The 12384-nt window shown below is 38.0% G+C and overlaps 1 protein-coding gene across 2 annotated transcripts in view; it reads left to right on the top strand.

The window, feature by feature from the left end:
* The window catches only part of CDKAL1 (CDK5 regulatory subunit associated protein 1 like 1), a 334585-nt gene that overhangs the window by 67653 nt on the left and 254548 nt on the right, over positions 1-12384 (top strand). The gene's annotated exons all lie outside the window — the stretch shown is intronic.

Below are 12384 nucleotides of genomic sequence, written 5' to 3'. Positions count from 1 at the left end.
AAAACAAAAGTTGTAGGGCAGTTGGGAGGTTTAGCTGTGAGAAGACTCTCACAGTACGTATGTAGAATACTGTATATATAGACCTGTTCTGCTTTTCAAAATCAGCACATTTCACAACAGGCATTCAGACACCATCAGGGTAGTATGTGTGCACGGGAGGGTACATTTTACATTAATGATGCTTCTCAGTGATTACAAAGCCAGCTCATTGTGGTGGAACACCATTCTCTCCGGGAATTCTAATTCCTACTAGAGCTTTGGAGTCATTCTGACCACACAAGTCTTTTAATGCATTGTCCGGCACTGCCACCCTTATCCGTGCCACTACCACCTGTTTCTGTTGAGAAGTGTAGGAGTTGTGGGTGAGCTTTCTAGAGGGTGGTGCTGCACACCTGTACCCTACATCCTGTGTACAGGATTCTGCTTTACCTCTTGAACAGCAATGTTGGTGTATGCCAATCAGCTTTGGCATATGATTGAATTTAGAAGCTATCTACTGAAGATGCTTTGTTGATATTTTTTTATTATTGCTAACCCAGGCATTATCCATGGAAAGGTAGGATATTAATATTCAAAATCAAATAGAAGGAAATATTTAATATTAAATCATTGCTATATCTACATGTGGAACAGAGTCATAGCTGTGTGCTATATTCTATTCCTCATAGCAGCTACCAGCAGCTGTCTGCCCCCATCACCAACCATCTGTTTGGCCAATAAATATACATTGATCCTCTCATTAACCTGAGTGCATTCATTGCACAGTTGTACATTAAAATTGACAGGTAGAAAATAAGTTATATTAAGGACTTGTTTTAATCAGTAGTGTCAACTTCCCCTTGACCACTCTCACCCACTCTTTTTTCCTGGTTGAAATCCCATTTGCTTTCCCACTGAGATCAACAGCAAAATGCATAAGAACCCAATACCCTTTAGTTTCTGCCACTTGACTCATTAAGTATGATTATTCAGTATTCTTGTGGTTTCTTTGAGGTTGCTTGCTTTACATTGTGTGTGTTAGCTGAGCAAATGAGGGAAAGGGGGATTCGTTTCAGCATCTCATGTGGCTTACCCCACAGTGTGATGAGAGCAGTGACTGATGCTGAAAACTGGAGTCAGTCAGGTAGCACTCTTTTTTTGTATGAAGCATCTGGTTTGGGAAACTGAAGGAATCCCACTTTTCAGACAGATTAGTTGACTATGCAAGCTAAGATTCCACATACTGAGAAGCCTAAACATCCAGAAAAGTAATGTCAGTTGATAGTATTGAAAGGTTTAAAACCCCCAGTGACTGTACTGCATTTTTCATGTAGGAGACATAATTAATTTAGAATGTAGGTGATTTGCTTCTGCTCATGTAACTTGGCATGAACATGGTCCTGCGTCTTGGTTATCAAGTTATCACATTTTCTCTTTTCCCCTCTCTTTATCATGTTGTGAGGATTTAAACAACTGGTTGCTTTTCAGTTGTTGTACTCTTCTAGGGACAGACTCCAATTCTGATAAAAGGCTATGGTCATAACATAACAATGTTTTAAATAGTGTTTTAAAGCACTGGCTTTTACATAGATCTGTACTTGAAATCAATATGTCATAAAGGTGTTCTAGGCCATCTGTTGCTAAAAGAATGTTCCCAATGAGCCACCAGGTGTTTCAGCATGAATTTGTTCCAGATAAGTCCTGGTTTACTTAATAAACAATAACAGGTAGTAAAGGGGAGAAGAACAGAAAAGCCCAACACTTTCTGTTTTGTTAACAATTTTGAATAATATTCAGATCATCATTGCTTCTTTTTATGGCTCATCTGTCATTAAAGCAATTTTCTTTTCACTTTGAAAATTGAAGATGATGAGTAATGTTAAACAAAAGGAATCACAAATCATTAGTATAATGTATTGTGCAGTATATGATTTAATTTGGAGCAATAGATAGCCACCTGCTATACTTTTGTCTGAGCAGCAGTCTGGCAATAGAAGCTGAGCTGGTTTGGATCTCTCTTTATTTGGTGTGTCTTTGGAAATATCTGACTCAGCTGTGAACTACAGTGATGAAATGCTGGACTACTGGGTGTTTATAAAAATAAAACCATTTTTCTTGTTCTGCATAATCATAATGTGTTTAACATGTTATTGCAACATTTTAACTTTATTAAGAATTAGCTTTATCAAGAATTGTTATCTACATTGCTAAAAGAAAAAGAAAAGGGTTTTGTTACTGGTGGCAATTGTGATGATAAATATAGCTTGAGCTGCTTCCTGCTGTATTTTAAATGGGCGCTCAGATGGCGTCATCTGCACATTAGTTAGATGTATTATTTAAAAATATTATGTGAACAGCGAGGTAGCTGTGGTACTAGTGTTGAGGAAGCAGCCAGCATAGAAAAAAGTGGCAGACTAACATGCTCAGTGTGTCTGCTAGATCAAGATCCAAACATTTAGGTGAGGCGAGATGACCTTCCATCAACACAACTGAATGCTAAAATTAAATGCTATGAAAACTACCTGTGCCAATACCAATATTCCCACAAAAACGGCAACATTTTGAAAGGAGCCTGGAACATTATGGGAAACATTGTTGTCTTTAACAACTCAGATCATTCTCCTATTTAAATCTGAAGGGACCCATTTTAAGCCCTGTCTAGAAATGCAGGAAACTTTTCTGTGCAAACCATGCTTTCTGTCAATGACCTTCTGACCATCCAGTAAATACACTTTCGCAAGGTCTAGAAGTCGCTGTGTGATGCTTGGACATGTTGGAAAGGGGGAACCAACATTTTCTTTTACTTATCCCTTACTCTTTTTTATTATTATTCCATTTTCTTTGTAGCAGAAAAAGAACCATGATTTTTTTTTTCAAAAAGTAGTACTCCGTTTATATGACTGAATTAACACCAGTTCTACAAACCTTTACAGAAAATAATAATGTTTTATTTTAATATGTCAGAAATATTAGTTTGAATATTCTATGTAATTTTCAGTCCCCTTCTTTCTATTCCTTTCTTCTTGAAATCCGACAGTGTACGCCTATACAAATCTACTCAGAATTAAGTCATGTTGAGATCATGTAAATTGTGTAGGGTTGCAGCTATACTATGTTGACTTAATCAGATAAAATATATTCCAGGTAATCTTAACCCAATTATTTTCAGTTCTGGATTGTTCTTGTAGTCTCTATTTGTTCAGTTGTAGTTAAATTATCAGTAATATGCTCATGATTACTAAACGCCCAAACTCTGGTACAGAACCTAAAAGAAATCTTATAGAAGACATAGACAAGACATTTCAAATATAATAATTACAGTTATCTCCTTCCAAACCCTCTGAGTCATAAAGAAATGTTATCACAAATATTTGATTATCTGTTCTTATAACCCTACCTCCTTTTTTCTGTGTTGAACTTAATAGATATTGATTCAGTAATAATATGTGTTTTTAAAGTCAGTACACGGAAATCTTTTGCAGGTAGGAAAACAGATTTTTCAACATTACTTGAATGTACCTAGTTTTATATTATTTATTCTGTCAATATACTACCTAATATACAAAGATCTTGTCTAATGCGAGACAGAGCATTCTTTTCCTTCAGGTGACCATCTTCTTATTGCACCTAAAGAGAATCTCTTTGTGTGTGTTTATGTCTATGTTTTCTTTGCTCTTTTGTAGGTGGAATTGCAAACATGTAGGGTGCAGGGACAAGCACAGACTAAAAGTAGAGAATTACTATCTGGTAGTTTAATCACATTTGTAGAATTGGTTTTGCACATGCAAGCATGGAATACAGCATTACTGGGGCAATGCTTGGAAGTTGCCCACTAGGCATGTCCTTCCTATGGGCAAATTGGTACAATGGGCCTCCACTTATCTATATCCTTCCTTTGGACTGGAAGCGATGAGAACGATCATTCAAACATGTGACCTGATGGCAGTGTTGCACACTTTAACACTAGTCAATGTTTTTCACTTTTTCATTTTCTGGGTTGGGGTGAGGATGTGGATATTGACAACATTTAAATGAAATGGGTAACACCTTAAAAAAGTGTTGGCATAATAACATTTTAATATTAGACTGCTCTTCTGTTTCTGCTTCTGAATCAGCACCATCAGTTACAATGCAAAGTCACTCAAATATTACTTCATTGTTATCTTTTTGCTTCTTTTATTTACATGCTGTGCAGATACTGGTTTATTTGGGTGGCTTCAAATGCTTGCATATTGACAGTGTTAACAATGTACACAAAGCCAACATTTAAGCAAGGAGAAGATCAAGACACACGATGAGCAATGGGTCCAGAGAACTCCTGCCTGTCACAGGTTGCTTTTGTGGCCATCTTGCCACCAGTGCTTTGGTCCCTCAGAGCAAGCTCTTCAGGGGGAAGCAAGCAGCAGATGCTGAGGTGGTGGGAACAGAAGAGGAGGAAGAGGAGGACAGCAGCTGAGGTAGTGGTCATGGGAGGTCTTGTGGCAGCACTGGTTTCACAGCCTTCCCCATTGTGCCTTCCAGACACGTATGGACTGCAACAACCAGAATTCTCAGTCAGTGGCCCTGCTGGGTGTGAATTCTGGGAGTTGTGGTGCAAATTCCTCTGAAGGCCACCAGGTTGTGGAAGGCTGTGCTAGCACAATATTGCTAATGCTAGCAGAATGCTAAGTACTGGGTACATGGTTTTGAAATGGATTACCATCACACAAGAGCTATGAAGACAAAATTGACTCATTTCTAGGTGTATATTAACATATATACAACTGGACAGTTCTATTTTGCATGCTAAACATGTATGACACATTATTTACTGCCTGTGGTTAAGTTCAGTGTATATTTCCTGTTTGAGATTATCTATGCCTCTTCCAAAGAGAAGAGGGTGGGGGTGAAGACTGAAGATGTAAGTGTGACAGAAGTTCACAATAACTCCTGAAAGGAAAGTTCAAGGACACTTTTAAATTATGTTATGAATCCTTCAGAAGAATCAGGACAGAATACAAAATGCAAGTGTCATATCTTCCTGGAAACACTGGCATAGGCTTTAAACAAATTGTTTGTTTTGCTTTCCCAAACACTGACAAACTAATGTACAGTGATGTGTTAAATTCCTTTACCCCAAGTCTTGAGTCAATCTCAAATCTTTACTTTCAGGTTCAAGTCGAGTCTCATGTTATTGCAAGAAATTTTTGAGTCAAGTCTCAAAAGCCCAACTTTAACAGAAGGGAGGTGGTGGGGGTGTGTGGGGTGGTGTTGTAACACCCCCTCCCCACATGTTTCCATTTGCACTTCTTCCAGTGATGCATTGAAGCCCTTTACTTCAACCACTATTTATTTAAACAAAGCTGAGCTGTTATTTGAATTTATCAAGATTGCACTTTAGAAAAACATTTTTTTTCAACACAACTAGCCCCCAGCCTGGCACTGGAAATGGGCAGGACCAGAGCAGAGGGAGCAGGCAGGAGAAACACTGTTGTGCTTCCAGCCAAGAAGAGCAAAGAGCACCAAAAGAGCTGAAGCCTTCCCCTATCCAGGTAAACCCTGGGTTACAGATGAGTTCCTTTCCTGAGACCATCCTTAAGTTGAATTTGTATAAGTTGGACCACATGAGTAATGATCTTTTGCTCTTCAGACCGCGTGGGCTTTGTAGTATGCTCAGTCTCAACCTGTGACTGTTTACGACAGTGACGACCAAGCAACATTTTCTTTCTGTTTTAATGTAAGAGACCATTTTGCCCATCATGACCAGTTATTGTGTCTGGAAAATTCCGAAAACCTTTACAACACATAGCAGAACCCATTTCTAAATAAATTGCCTTTAATTAAGCAATCTTAATTACTATCCCTGAATATGTACAGAGAGAGCCAACCAAAAATATGTCCCTTGTCCTACCAATTATAAATATGATCCTAGTTTGTATTAAAGCTCTATAGAGGAATATTTGAGGAATTTGAGGAATATTGCTCAAACTAATTGGCCACAATACAAAGAATATAACATTTTCTGATATCCAGATATGCAGTTAAACTGTCTTGGACAGCTTCTCATGACGTGTGACAAATCTCTTTTGAAACTGAGGTGACTTTCAAAACTAGATGATAATGAACCATATTAATAATTTGCTACCAGTGAAAAGCATTCCCTGGATTCACCCTCTGATACTGAACCTGGGCACTGGATATAGTTTAGGGAAATAAATTTCCATGTGAATTGTAGTTTTCCCAAAAGTTACATAAGAGTTTGAGATGCTGTCTGTACCAAAGATGGACCCTATCCTTCCTTTGTGTTGCTACTCCCAGAGATTGGGAAATTTAGCAGGCCATTTATCTTAGGTTGGTCTCAAAGGCCCAATTTCAGGTTGTGGATCCAAGAGGGTGACCATAGCTGTTGCTATGGCAAAAGCTGGTACAGTACCCACTTCTTCTTCACTGGGGAGTCATTTTTCCATTTCCTCTCTTCACACCAATGGTGAACAAGATAGAATAAGATGGGGCTTACTGTGTCTTGATAACTCTTTGGTGGCCAAGACAGTTCTAGTTTCTGGCACATCTATCCAATCACACTTTTCGTCTCTTATCTCCAAAATCAGAGTTCTAATGCTTGAAATGAAATTTTCTTGCACTGTTACTGGAATTTGCACTTTTTTGTGAGTTTCTACTACATTTTTAATATTGGCAAGTTGATACAGCCCTGCTTTTCTTTGTAAACATAGACTGAGTTAGATCGGTTATGGTTACTGTATAATGGTAGTTAGGAAAATGCCAGATATTTTTGAACCAGTCTACTGAAAACCAATCCAGCTTGGAAGATATTTTTCCTTTTCAAGTCTTACTGAATGTATTTAATTTTTAGAGCAGTAATGCTCTCCTCTTCCTCCCATATGGATGGGGGCAGGATTGAGGTCGGCTTTCTTTTTCCCAGCACATGGGTCAGCTGCAGGCCAGCACTGCTCAGGTGATTTTGAAAATACACCAGAGAGTGCTAACTGATGGTGCTGTCTCCTTATTTTGCTAAAAATGACTGAATACTGCCTTCATCTTCTTGTCCCAGTGTCTCCCTTAAGTGCACTGAAATTACTCTTGAGCTTCTACCTTTGTTTGCAAAATGGATTACTACAGCCCACACACATCCGAGTCAATACTTGGTGAATGGACAAAAGTTGTTATTGGAATTGTATGTAAAAGAATATAGTTTTCAACAGCAAAGCCACTGCTATTAGTTTCCATTTGAGTTGTTTTCAGTTCCCAGGGCCCTGTGGGATCAGGGATGCAAGCAATCAGTTGAAAGGCCCAAAGTGGGTATGTAGCCTGGGGTCAGGGCAGGTTCAAGGTCCAGTGCAGTGTTAGAAGGTCAGAGGACTGGAACAGAGGCATGCAAATAGGTTATGAAGAAGTCAGGGTCTCCAGCAGCAGTCAGTGGGGAAGTGGCTGATAACAGAGAGATGGTCAGATTACAATAACGAGGGAGTGCAGCCCGTCACTTATAAATAGGCTCATTGTGCCTTCTGTGGCACACATGTAAGGAAAAGAATATATGTTTCTTGCTTCTGTGATGTAGTTTTTACCCATCTGAGAACGTATGCAAATGACAATAGTATGTTCACTGACTAAAACTGGTATGATTGAAATTTTTATAAGCAGATTACGGCCCTAAATTTTCATGATATATACTTTCACTGTTGAATTCTTATGCCTAAGCAGAAGCTTCTTCATCACCTTAGGATCAAGGAGGTTCTGTTTCCTACCATGGTGAGTAGATGTTAGCCTACTGTGCTGTTTGTCTGTTAAAAAACTTTTGTACCCTGTCCTATACAGAAAAGTCTCAGGATGGCTGAGACTGAGACACAGCATAATATCTACAAAGGCACAGCATAATATCTATTATAAAAGCCCAACTAAAATAAAAATTAAGTCTTAAAATAATGGGAAAATAAAAAGGGTTTGGGAAGGATGGGAAGGATGCATGGGAGGGAAGCATGCCTACCTGCAGTTATCTTCTGACTGCCTCTTCACTGGCCTGACAGAACTTTTCTGCACATTTTTAATCTCTCATTGAGCTCTTTTAAAATCAAGCTAATTTATGTGTTGTGTAGGAGAAACTTTAAGACTAGATATTCCTGCGCTGTACATGGGGTTGCCTTTGAAAACAGTCCAGAAACTTCAGCTGATCCAAAACAGGACAGCAAGACTGTTGATGAGAACAGGCTCACAGCCAGAGAGCCTCGGCTATTGGGTGGTATAAAAATTAATTAAACAAATTTCTATGCGGTGTATCAACTCCTATAAGCAAAGCAGAAATTGTGATTTTCTTTTCTAAAACACTGGAGCAGGACTGAAATACTGAGGACTTTCCCTGCTCACAGTATCAGAAACAAAGCAGGAAAATTTGGTCTACATCACTTAGCTGTAATACCAGTTCTCACAGGACTATTGCTGAACTCAAGATTCTGTCTTAGAATTGAGATTTGGCGAGCATTTCTGTGTGCACCTGTATAACCATTCCAACCTTGCTCTTTATTCAACTGCAACCCTACTCTTCAAATTCTAAATTCCTTCAGTCGTCCGTAGGAGATGTCTCTTCCTGTTTTCCCTCTGGTGCTAGAATTTATGCTAGTGACCCAGCACATGTTTGCCTCCTCTCCCAAAAGGGATAGGTGATGGAGGTGGGACTTCATAGAAACCCATAGAGTATCTCCCATTACAAAGGTATCTGTTCGGGAAGGGGAGTGAAGTATCAAAATATTCTAACCTGCATAAGTGGCTCTAACATGAAATGCTGTATGTGGTAGTTACTGCCCTTAGGAAGCATACAGTAAAACCTCATCTATCCCTTCTTCCAAGCAGTTCTGGAACATGTTAGTTTAGTTACTTAAGAAATTTGGAAATATATTAAAGCAATTCCTTTCTTTCCAACAATAGGGATTTTGTTTCTGTATTTGAAATTCTCAGATTATACTTACTTTCAAAACTGAGAATGTTATATTTAAAAGATTAGTATATGAAACCTAGGAAAGGTATTCCCTGGTTCATCAAATTCCCTGGTATCCCCTGGTTCTTGAAAGTGTGAATTTTCAGATCCTAAATATTTTCCAAAACTGTATAAATATTGATATCAAAGCAACATATTCTTCAATTGAAACTTCAGCTGATGACACTGGTTTGAGAGCTTATTTTTGCAATCTGTACCTAATAAGATTGACCTACCCAATGAATTTCAGACTCCATATTTTCTAATAGGACCAAGTTCTGTTGTGTGCTGCAGTAGTTTAGTTTAACGAATAGGACAAAAGCATGTTCTAATAATAAAGTAAAAGAGATATAATTATTTCTATCCTTATATCTGGAATTGTGTGCTCTCTGTGTGTTCAGTTGCAATGTTGTGCCCGACTCTTTGTGACCCCATGGACCACAGGCTCCCCTGTCCTCCATTGCCTCCCGGAGACCACCCAACTCCATGCCCACCATAGCAGTGGCTCCATCCGGCCACCTCGACCTCTGCCGTCCCCTTCAGTAGTTCCCAGCATTAGGGTCTTTTCCAGTGATTCCTTCCTTCTCATTAGGTGGCCAAATACCTTCACTACCCAACATCTGGAATTACTACTTTAAAAAAAGACAAAAATTCCACTTATTGCCAGTTATAAATATGGTTAGTGGACGCAAGTCAGCCTCTAATCATGGTTTACAAAGCTGGCTTGCTTCTATTAACCATTATTAAGCTTAATTACAACATAGGGTTCTGACATAACACTGAGTTGAGTTTAATTTTACGCAGGAAGAGAAGTCAGTGTCTTATAGTAGTTTGGCTATATGGCAAAATTGTTGAAGTATGGCATGTATAAATGAAATGAAGGTTCTTTTTTTCATCTTCTCCTCTTCAGTCTCATCATCTCAGACTATAGGTGAAATTTGACAGTGTTTATATCCTCTTGTCTGTGATTCCTCATGGGCCACAGTTTGTATAGTCCATTAACAACACTGGAATGCACTCTGTGTATTGTCACAGTTTTTTCAGGCCAGTGTTGTTTATGTTTTAACAAGAATACATGGTAACACCTTGGGATGCATATTAAACATTTGTACATGTTATTCTTTCTAGGGCAAGGTTATAGAGGAAGCCTTTGAGAAAGCATGAGAGCCATGCTTAGTTTTATGGGCAGTTCATCAACCATAAAAACCAAATCTATATTTTAATACATGTTGATATCTTTCACTCCTTCCTGAATTAGAAAAGAATTTCAATTGCAGACTCAAACGTAATGCCCTGGGTGCAAATGTTTTAATTTGCTTTAAAGTGTGTGGCTTTTTACTTCATGCTGTGGTTTGATAAAAATGATTGCCACCTTTCAGTTACTTTAATTTCCTTGATTAGACCCAGTGTAGCTCAGGCTATATGTATGGTTAAGCAAACTTTTTAAGCAATGATATTATTACTTCCAGGAATGTATTCCAGTGTTTGATGCTTTTTTAAACCATTTCCTCTGTGTATGCATGCACACATGCATAAGACATTTTACAATTCCACTAGAGTAATTAAAATCTCCAGTGATTAAAGGCTGATCACTTTCCAGAGCTGTTAACCCACTTCCTAATTCGATTTTTCCATCTGCCCTCCAGGTCTCTAGTAACTTTGCATCATCTTGACAACTTTTATTATCTTTGACTTGGAACTGACTTGTCAGGGCATATTATGGGATATCTTACCATGTTTCTCCCCAAAACGTCTCCAGTTTCTGGTTTGTTTAATATGCTTTGCATTTGGAATTTGCATATTTGACTTCTGCTCTCCAGTTTAGTGGAACATATTCCTACAAAACAATAGCAAAGTGAAAAAAACCTTAGTAGAGGATAAACATAATTTCAGTGTCTCAAAACATTAAAATATTTAAGATATTTTGCATATCAACAAAAGTTTGGGATGTTAAAGCTAACCTATCTCACAGGATTGTTGTGAGAAAAAAATGGAGAGAAGAATTGTGTAAGCTTTTTGGGTTCCTTGAAGGAAAATTGGTGAAACAGAAATATAATAGATAGTAAGAACATTTGGAGTACCATGCATTTTCCTGTGTAATTACTTCTAAGTTTTTCAAGTTTCACTGCTTTCCATTTCATAATTCAGGTATTATATTGGGATTTTTCAAGCAGATATCCTGAGATTAATTGCACAGGCTTCAGATATATATGACGCATGGTATCTTCTTCAAGTCTTAAGATGGGATTTTTGCGATGTTGTATTTGTATATTCATTGCTATATCTCTTGGCAATTTTGTGGCACAAATTCTTTCAGTTTTGCAGTACAATGTTTGCATCTGGAGCCCATGGACACTTTGCACAAGTTGGCTAGAAAAAAAGTAAAATGGTATTGAACATACTGGATAGTATACAACATCATATACAGTTATGGATGTGCTTTACAATTATTATTCCTTGTATAAACCACAGTGATACCTGTAATACAGAATAATTACCTCAGTAAAATTTGCTGATTTTGCTTGCTCAACCTAGTTCTTTCATATTCTGAGAGTTTGAAAAACCTGTCTATGTACTCATAACTCTTAATGAATTTGAGTGTTTGTTAACCTGAATTCAATGTTTGTTTCACAGCTGCTCTGTATCTTACTGCAGCAGTTACTAATGTTTAACTCGAAGACTTAACACATTTGTTTGCAACAGCTTAATGCTTTGCAGAACACAGAAGTGACATGTTTCTTGACCAGAAAGTTTACAATCTGTCACATGAGAAGGGTAATGAAAGGAGATAGGGTTGTTCAAGGTTTCACAACTGGTGAGTGGGAGGGATTGCACACATCTGAAAAAGTTTTGTTAGAAATACGGTCTTGAGTATAGTACACCAAAGCTGGTTCCCTCTAAGTATTTTGGACAGTAGGATCCACCATTCCCAATTATGGGCCATACTAGCTGGGAGTTATAAAACATTTGAAGGGCACCAGGTTGGGAAAGACTAATTTCAAGGAAGAAAGATGTGAAACTGACCTAACACATGGAAGTTAAATTATAGTATCCTCTGGATAAAGGAATATTACTGCATTATACATACATACATATATATATATAATATTGTATTGTATTAGATGCTTTCACTATAATCCTAGCATATCTTAGACTTCAGGGGGCAACCGTTGTGCAGAAACAAAAGTAATATGGTTATATAAAGTGCCACTTCAGAATTATTGTGTATAGGTTCTTGTGTGAGAAGTACCCCATTATTAAAATGTTAGCCTTAGGACTAGAGACCTGCACCTTTTGTGCGTGCATTTGAAACTGGGCATACTTGCATCAAACACCAGCACCAGCACCATCCTTTTGAATTCTGGACTGATATATTCCTTTGCAAATGCTGTACCACATCAGGAAGTATCTATCTGAACCACCTTTTATAGGAACATTAG

This window comes from Varanus komodoensis, unplaced genomic scaffold, assembly GCF_004798865.1.
Source record: "Varanus komodoensis strain SLA01 unplaced genomic scaffold, ASM479886v1 scaffold17, whole genome shotgun sequence".
NCBI classification, from domain to species: Eukaryota; Metazoa; Chordata; class Lepidosauria; order Squamata; family Varanidae; genus Varanus; species Varanus komodoensis.
Note: the sequence above shows the minus strand (reverse complement) of the source record. Positions and strands in the feature narration are given on the sequence as shown.